The 10,000-nt window shown below is 45.4% G+C and overlaps 1 protein-coding gene across 1 annotated transcript in view; it reads left to right on the forward strand.

Moving 5' to 3' along the window:
- Window positions 1-10,000, forward strand: part of LOC123517910 (hexosaminidase D-like) — an 80,786-nt gene that overhangs the window by 8,165 nt on the left and 62,621 nt on the right. The window lies entirely within an intron of this gene.

Raw genomic sequence — 10,000 nt, forward strand, 5'->3', positions numbered from 1 at the left:
CTACTACTACTACTACTACTACTACTACTACTACTACTACTATAGCATCATCACCATCATCTCAACACCACCAGCAACAACAATATCTTATTACCATACGCCACAGGTACATTAAGAACACTCCATTAGCGCTCACACACACACACACACACACACACACACACACACACACACACACACACACACACACACACACACACACACACACACACACACAGCAGCAGCAGCAGCAGCAGACACCATCTGTGTGCAGAAAAAATGAAATCAATATATGGAGAGAGAGAGAGAGAGAGAGAGAGAGAGAGAGGCATCAACATCGTACCCTCTCAAGCCTACCCTTGCCTCAGCGATAGAAATAGTTCACTTTTTATCCCCAAGTTCACCGTGTGTCAGCTGTTGAGAGAGAGAGAGAGAGAGAGAGAGAGAGAGAGAGAGAGAGAGAGAGAGAGAGTCAGTACTGAACTTCTCGATCGACGTGTTTGCGTGTTGTTGAAGATACCCTATACATATTATAGTAGTTTTCTCTCTCTCTCTCTCTCTCTCTCTCTCTCTCTCTCTCTCTCTCTCTCTCTCTCTCTCTCTCTCTCTCTCTTAATCTGCTTTTCAAAAGAAACAATAAAGTCAACTTAATGACACACACACACACACACACACACACACACACACACACACACACACACACACACACACACACACAAGAGGAGGAGGTAGTAGACACCTACCAAAACAATAACTTACTCCCAGAGAGATCTAATAGCACTAGTTCAGAGGGTTCTGTGAACCTTCTATTAAAGCTAGTTGTGATCTCGCTGAAGGTTTCCCTTTGTGTCTCACAACTCAAGGGGGCAATCACAGCCTACCCTCTAAAGACAACTCTCCTTCTTCACACAAAACTACATACACTTATCACTCATACACCCTTCACTCCAAATCAAAATTTAAAAGAAAATGGGACCCAATCAATGCCTCGAGTCCCCTCTGGGAGGGACCAAAATGTCCCCAGGTCGGACACCTCTCCTGTTGAAGACCACAAATGCCTTGACACCTCCCTCAACTTTTTCTACATTAACTTCTGCAACATTCGCGGTCTTAGATCTAATTTTCAATCTGTGGAACACCACCTCTCCTCTACTAAACCTCATCTTCTTTTCCTCACCGAAACACAGCTGTCTGAGGCAACTGACAGTAGCCCTTCTCTGTTCCCTCCTACTTTCTCTATTCTCATTTTCATTCCAAAGCTGGATGTTGCGTCTATGTACGCAACGACTTAACTTGCTCTCGTGCCCACGCTCTTGAGTCTTCCGAATTTTCCACCATCTGGCTTCGACTTAACAGTCACTCTCAAACTAAATTCATCTGTGCTGTTTATCTCTCCCTAACTCTTCTGACTATAGTAATTTCTTCGACTACTTAACTTCTAAAGTGGAGCACATTCTGTCCCTCTACCCTTTCGCTGAGATTTCCATTCTTGGAGATTTCAATGTTCACCACCAGCTTTGGCTTTCCTCTCCCTTCACTGACCACCCTGGTGAACTAGCCTTCAACTTTGCTATCCTCCATGACCTAGAGCAACTGGTGCAACACCCTACTCGTATTCCTGACCGTCTTGGAGACACGCCCAACATTCTTGATCTCTTCCTCACCTCTAACCCTTCTGCTTATGCTGTCACCCTTTCATCTCCGTTGGGCTCCTCCGATCACAATCTCATTTCTGTATCTTGTCCTATTTTCCACAGGATCCCCAAAGCGAAGGTGCCTCTGGCGTTTTGCCTCTGCCAGTTGGGGGACCTGAGGAGGTATTATGCTGATTTTCCTGGAATGATTATTGCTTCCGTGTCAGAGACCCATCTCTTTGTGCTGAACGCATAACAGAGGTGTTAGTGTCTGGCATGGAGGCGTACATTCCTCATTCTTTTCTCAACCTAAACCTTCTAAACCTTGGTTTAACTCAGCCTGTTCTCGTGCTATACATGATAGAGAGGTTGCCCACAAAAGGTACTTGAGCCTTCCATCTCCTGAATCTCATGCACTTTATATCTCTGCCCGGAATCATGCCAAGTCTGTTCTTCAACTTGCCAAACACTCTTTCATAAATAGAAAATGTCAAAATCTTTCAAACTCAAACTCTCCTCGTGACTTCTGGCATCTAGCCAAAAACATCTCAAATAACTTCACTTCTTCATCTTTCCTCCTTTATTTCATCCTGATGGCACCACTGCCATCTCTTCTGTCTCTAAAGCTGAACTCTTTTCTCAAACCTTTGCTCACAACTCCACCTTGGACGATTCTGGGCTTGTCCTCCTCTCCTCCTCCCTCTGACTATTTCATGTCTACAATCAAAATTCTTCGTAATGATGTTTTCCATGCCCTTGCTGGCCTAAACCCTCGGAAGGCTTATGGACCTGATGGGGTCCCTCCTATTGTTCTCAAAAACTGTGCTTCTGTGCTTGCACCTTGCCTAGCCTAACTCTTCCAACTTTGTCTTCTACCTTTCCTTCCTGCTGGAAGTTCGCTACATTTAGCCTGTTCCTAAAAGGGTGACCGTTCTAACCCCTCAAACTATCGTCCTATAGCTTTAATGTCTTGCTTGTCTAAAGTTTTTGAATCTATCCTGAATAGGAAGAATCTCAAACATGTCACTTCACAATCTTCTGTCTGATCGCCAGTATGGCTTCCTTACTGAGTCTTTTAGAGATTTCGGTGAAACTTTTGCTGTAGCGTTAGACATATCAAAAGCTTTTGATAGAGTCTGGCATAAAGCTTTGATTTCAAAACTGCCCTCCTACGTCTTCTATCCTTCTCTCTGCAACTTTATATCAAGTTTCCTTTCCGACCGTTCTATTGCTGCTGTGGTAGACGGCTACTGTTCTTCTCCTAAACCTATTAATAGTGGTGTTCCTCAGGGTTCTGTCCTGTCACCCACTCTCTTTCTATTATTCATTAATGACCTTCTTAACCAAACTTCTTGCCCTATCCACTCCTACGCTGATGATACCACCTACATCTTTCCACGTTCTTTCAGAGACCAACCCTTCAGGAAGTCAACAGATCACGCAGGGACGCCACAGAACGCCTGACTTCCGATCTTTCTAAGATTTCCGATTGGGGCAGAGAAAATCTAGTAGTTTTCAATGCCTCAAAAACTCAATTCCTCCATCTATCAACTCGACACAACCTTCCAGACAACTATCCCCTCTTCTTCAATGACACTCAACTGTCTCCCTCTTCCACAATGAATATCCTTGGTCTGTCCTTTACTCATAATCTTAACTGGAAACTTCACATCTCATCTCTTGCTAAATCAGCTTCTATGAAATTAGGCGTTCTGAGGCGTCTCCGCGAGTTTTTGTCTCCCCTCTAACTGCTTAAGGCCGCGTCCCACACAGTACGATGACAGACGAATGGCGCACAAATGAGCATGACTTGCAGTTTTTGTACGATAACCGACGATTCTCACGGCAAACGACCGCCGCCAGACAGTCACACGACAGCTGCCAGATGGTTGTACGACAATAACCCGAACAAGACGACCAGTGTACGAATGTCGCACAATGAACCGTGTCGTAATCTTTCATTTTTTGCAAATGTAGTACGACCACATACCGAAAGATAAGATGTTTGTTGATAATACATCGATAACACAACGAGGCACAACGATGGTAGGCGACAACACACGACAATGGGACAACAACAAACCGAATACAACGAACGCCAACCGACACGCACGATTGCGGCACGATGGATATTTCCGGATTTCTCACCTGTATAAAAGGCGAGGGTCCATACCTAACAGCCACAGTTCCACCAAAGCTCCCGACGAAGACACACATAGCCGCTCATCTCCCGCAACATGGCCTTGGTCGAGCCCATAGTGACAGTTAGCGAGGATATGTCCTTAGGAAGTGGAACGAAGTGCTATTCTGATAAACAACCTCAGAATTCAGGTGTATGTCAACCAGCTGCTCAACATGGAAGAAGAGAGACAGCAGAAAGGAAAGCGGGCTTTGTCCGTCCATGCCTTGGTTTTCCTGTCTCGGTCTCTAGGCCCTCATCTTCTTATTGTACAGGAACTCCTGTTCCCTGTACCACTCCACAACAGAGACCTTTTTGTCATCGGGATTGATGTGGTAGTTCCTCTTGCGCTTGGATTTTGGTGGATGCTGCGACTGTTCTTGGCTGTCTTGTATGATATCCTGTGATTCTATCTGGGTTTCATCATCATCCACGCAGTCCACAGCAACCCTCTTGCTGGGAATTGGTGGGGTTGGTTCATGGGCTGCCTCGCTGTCCATTTCCAACTCATTCCCCTGGGTATCCATGTCGTCTGATGAGGATTCGTCCACATCCACATCCCTGACGAACAAGTCTTCTGAGGCCCCCTCGGGAGCCTTCTTCTGCACAATCTTCCTGCCTTTGCCCATATTTAGAGGTAGATATCGTAGCTGTGGAGAAGGATCTGTAGTGGTGCGTGCACGTTGTGATGGCCAACAGTGTGGGTGGTCAGGGCCAGCTTCCTTTTGTATGCGTCGCCACCCGGCGCCGCGATCAACCGTGGTACGGTTGCAGTTGTCGTACCGCACATGTGTGGTTCGCACAACGGTCGCTCTATCCTCGTGGGGTTCGTGCTGACATCGGTCTGCCATCGTGTTATGGTCGTAATATTCTTCACACGTGACCACGTGGTGACGTCCCGGTTTATCGTCATTATCGTGTTATACTTGATATGTGTTCGTGCGATTCGCGTGACCATCGCCGCAATAGTCGTGAACTGCAATGAACCTGGCACGATCAACCGGGCACTTTTCGTGTGTCTTTCGTGTGCTTGTCGCTTTATTATCGTACGTGTCGGTCCGTTATCGCCTAATGTTCGTACTACTATTGGCTACTGGGATGGTTTATCGGACTGCTATTGTGGTATAGTCGTGCTTTTACCGTTGTGTTGTCGTGTGTTGGTCGTGCTATGATCGTGTTTATCGTACTGGAAATTGAGATGAACAAATTCATAGATCACGCAGCGAATGCCACGAATGCAACACGAACACCACACGAATATACTACGATAGTGACACGGCCATTTTGTAACGGTTTTTTTTCCACGAATATCGTAAAAAAAATAAGGGGTGCACTATTTTTTTCACGGTTGGTCGTGGAAAATGCCTGACAGCCACGCTCGCCACACGATGGTAAAATGTTCACTCACGACTACAGATTTTTCATAACCGATGTTACCCGAATGTCTAAAAATTTTTCTGCAAGTCATGCTCATTCGTCTGACTATCGTCTCACATCGTGCTGTGTGGGACGCGGCCTTTACTCTGTATAAGGGCCTTATCCGCCCGTGTATGGAGTACTCTTCGCATGTTTTACTAAATACGGTGAAATCAAAAGCTTTTCGTCTCATCAACTCCCCTCCTCTGACTAACTGTCTTCAGCCTCTTTCTCACCGCCGAAATGTTGCATCTCTATCTATCTTTTATCGCTATTTTCATGTTAACTGTTCTACTGATCTTGCTAACTGCATGCCTCCCCTCCTCCTACGGCCTCGCTGCACAAGGCTTTCTTCTTCCTCTCATCCCTATCCTGTCTAACTCTCTAACGCAAGAGTTAACCAGTACTCTCAATCATTCATACCTTTCACTGGTAAACTCTGGAACTCGCTCCCTGCATCTGTATTTCCGAATTCGTATGACTTGTCTTCTTTTAAGAGGGAGGTATAGAGGCATTTGCTCCCTAATTTTGGCGGACGCTTTTCTACTTTTTAGAGAGCCAGCACTCAAGTGGGCTTTTTTTTTTTTAAATATTTTCTGTTTTTGCCCATGGCTGGTCCTCTTCCCTACACACACACACACACACACACACACACACACACACACACACACACACACACACACACACACACACACCGCGTAGTGTAGTGGTTAGCACGCTCGACTCAATCGAGAGGGCCGGGTTCGAATCCCGGTAAGCGGCGAGGCAACTGGGCAAGTCTCTTAATGTGTGGTCCCTGTTCACCTAGCAGTAAATAGGTACGGGATGTAACTCGAGGGGTTGTGGCCTCGCTTTCCCGGTGAGTGGAGTGTGTGTTGTGGTCTCAGTTCTACCCGAAGATCAGTCTATGAGCTCTGAGCTCGCTCCGTAATGGGGAAGACTGGCTGGGTGACCAGCAGACGACCGAGGTGAATCACACAAAAAAAAAAAAAATTCTATTTTCTTGCATTTAGAGCAGGCAAACTCTTGCAGACCACTACCTTTTTTCACTTCCTTCTCCGTGCCACTCTTCCTACACTTTGCCACCTTCTCGCCCTCCCACAACGGCATAGATAATATGTTTATGGATTTTTTACACGAGTTTCTTCTACAATTGTTTAAAAAATTCTAGTTTAATCCACGGTGCGTCTCTCTCTCTCTCTCTCTCTCTCTCTCTCTCTCTCTCTCTCTCTCTCTCTCTCTCTCTCTCTCTCTCTCTCTCTCTCTCTCTCTCTCTCTCTCTCTCTCTCTCTCTCTCTCTCTCTCTCTCTCTCTCTCTCTCTCTCTCTCTCTCTCTCTCTCTCTCTCTCTCTCTCTCTCTCTCTCTCTCTCTCTCTCTCTCTCTCTCTCTCACACACACACACACACACACACAACGGTGTGTAAGCGTAATGTAGTGGTAGCACGCTTGACTCACAATCGAGAGGGCCCGGGTTCGAGTCCCGGGAACTGGTGAGGCAAATGGGCAAGCCCCTGTTCACCTAGCAGTAAATAGGTACGGGATGTAACTCGAGGGGTTGTGGCCTCACTTTTCCGGTGTGTGGAGTGTGTATTGTGGTCTCAGTCCTACCCGAAGATCGGTCTATGAGCTCTGAGCTCGCTCCGTAATCGGGAAGACTGGCTGGGTGAGCAGCAGGCGACTGAGGTGAACACGCACATGACCTGGTGCCGGTGACAGAAGAAGCTGGAAGGACAAGAGGACATGCAAAGAAGATTAGAAAGAGGCAGTGTGTGAAGAATATTTGGAAAAAAAAAAAACCGCTTTTTCACATAGAACGGTGGAAAAGTGGAATGTATGGAATGATGAAGTGGTTGCAGCACATAATATGCATAGCGTTAAAGAAAACTTAGATAAATGGAGATATGTAGACAGGACGCTATGAGCCCCGCTTGAACCCTGTACAATACAAATCAATACAACTAGGTAGATACAACTAGATAAATACACACACACACACACACACACACACACACACACCACATAGTGTATGTAGTGGTTTACACGCTCGGCACACAACCGAGAGGGCCCTGGATCGAGTTCCGGCAGTGGTGAGGCATATGGGCAAGCCTCATAATGTGTAGCCTCTGTTAACCTAACAGCAAGTACGGAATGTAACTCGACGGGTTGTGGACTTGCTTTCCCGGTGTGTGTGGTATGTAATGTGGTCTCAGTCCTACCCGAAGATCGGTCAGTATGAACTCTGAGCTCTTTCCGTAAGGGAAAGACTGGCTGGGTGACCAGCGGGCGACCGTGATGAATAACACACACACACACACACACATACACACACACACACACACACACACACACACACACACACACACACACACACACACACACACACACACACACACACACACACACACACACACACACACACACACACACACACACACACACACACACACAGCAATGCACTGAAAGTCGTGTACGCATCACTGCTTTTTTGTTCGTTTTTTTTTTTTTTCTTTTGCTCTGATAAATTTTGTGACAACTTCCATCCGCATGCCCAATTTACCAAATATATACGATATGTAATTGCAATGCTTGACTTTTCTCCGTTCATTAATTTAAATTGATATAGCGTTAATAGCACTCCTTCCTACACTACTGAAGCTGCTTAGTTTAAAGCGTGCCAGCGAACTGATAGGTCGCTAATCTCATCGTCGTTGTCGCACCTTGCCGTTCTTGGAAACCATGTAGAAAGGAATGCTCTAGGATTTATGTAGACGTTATGCAAGTCATTCAGTAAGAGAAAAATACATTTCCTCTATGTAGTTCATGCGCTTTCTTTCCGGTCTTTTCCCACTTTTTACTCCTCCTCCTCCTCCTCCTCCTCCTCCTCCTCCTCCTCCTCCTCCTCCTCCTCCTCCTCCTCCTCTTGTGACCAAACTTTTTTTTTTAACAATTAGAATTTTACTTTCAAGATCTTCATTCCTACTATGTGGAATTTTCCCTCCTGTCCCAACCCTTATCCGCACCCTTTGTGGTCGTTATTTTTTTCTTCCTTAATAACGTAGATATCTCCGGAGTTCCTCTGTGTCGCAAGCTGCTTCTTAAAGGCGGGTTCACGTGTGCCAATTTGCAACTGAAATTGCAAGTCGCTAGAAGTATCGACTGAGGCCTTCTAATCGAAAAACGTCACACATAGCGACTGGAAAGTATCGACTAGTTGGCACCTTGGCGGGAAGTGAATGTAAACAAACAACTACCCGCCAAGATGTCTTCCTCCAATGATGATGCAGAAGCGATGGTTGCTCTTTTGGCGTACCGGAAGAGTCAACAGAAAAGAAAACGCCTGTGGATACGTCCCTAGCTAAGTAGAAGGAAAGAAAGGATTGTATACCACACACTAATCTCAAGAAGATAATATGCACGTTTGCGATCAAATTAAATCCTGACAAGTCTTCAATCCTCACCTTCAACAACACTCAGCATTGAGGGAAACAATTCTTGGAGAGTGGTAGCTATTTCGTCGAACGACGATTTGCGCAAGTTTTTTTTATTGTATAATTAATTTCTGGGGTCCTAGATAAGGAGAGGCAGGGAGGCGGTGTCACAGTGGATAAGGTGGTGAACCTGGGATCGGGCAGACGTGCACGCGTAGGTTCGAATCTCACCATGTGTCGCCTTGATACTTTGCCATTTGTCGAGTGGTTTAAAGTTACCTACATGTCACCATGATACCCAGGTTCTAGGTGGTTACACCAAAGATTTGCTTGGGTGGTGATATGGGCTCTAATATGGGTACCACTACAAAAAAAATTGCCTGCGCAACTAATAGGTGGAAGCTTAACAGCTCTTCCAATACTCCTCAAGTTACCTACAAGCGCTATAGGCCAGGACATAAAAAAATAAAAATGTTCCTATTCTCTCACCAACTCTATCTTCTCTACAACGACACCACATTTTCAAAGGTAGTTCCGTGACTTCACGACGTAATCGACGTAATTAAGTCGCAAATCGACTGAACAAGACCAACATGTGGGTCTTGTTTTGCGACTGGTTTGTCCAGTCGCTACCCCCCGACATTCAGTCGGAAATTCTACCGACTTTCAATTTCAGTCGCAAGTTGGCACGTGTGAACCCCGCCTTAAGACTTTCATTCTTGTTGTCATAGTTGAACCTGTTTTACGGCTTGCCATATAATTCTCTCTCTCTCTCTCTCTCTCTCTCTCTCTCTCTCTCTCTCTCTCTCTCTCTCTCTCTCTCTCTCTCTCTCTCTCTCTCTCTCTCTATATATATATATATATATATATATATATATATATATATATACTCATTTATTTATTTATTACCGGTATAGCTTCATTAAAGACTTTTCGGTTAATTAGTGGCAACGGATGAGGTATAACAGTGTCCCCATCTTGGCTCTCGCTGCGATTGATCTGGGTGTCGATGACGTCAGATTTGTTTTGATCGAGCGACCCGTTCATTGGCCGCTGCAGAGTGACGTCATGAAACGCGGGATACCTTCGACCATCCCAACTTGGGCCTATTTTTATGATTTTCTTTTCTGGTTTTGTGAATCATGATAAGTCAGTAACTTCAATGTTACGTAGTGATTGTATACTTTAAGATACTGTAAATGTATAAAAACAAAATGTTTCATATATCGGATACCGTAATTAGCTCGTTATTTAGCATTGTGTCTGAAGCTCATTGATAGACAACTCTTTCTGTAATATCTGCCGGGCCACCTCAGCTAGTACATTAACAGACCTCTACTTTGAGAGTACACAGTGCAATTGT

The sequence above is a fragment of the Portunus trituberculatus genome, chromosome 43, assembly GCF_017591435.1.
Source record: "Portunus trituberculatus isolate SZX2019 chromosome 43, ASM1759143v1, whole genome shotgun sequence".
Classification (NCBI taxonomy): domain Eukaryota; kingdom Metazoa; phylum Arthropoda; class Malacostraca; order Decapoda; family Portunidae; genus Portunus; species Portunus trituberculatus.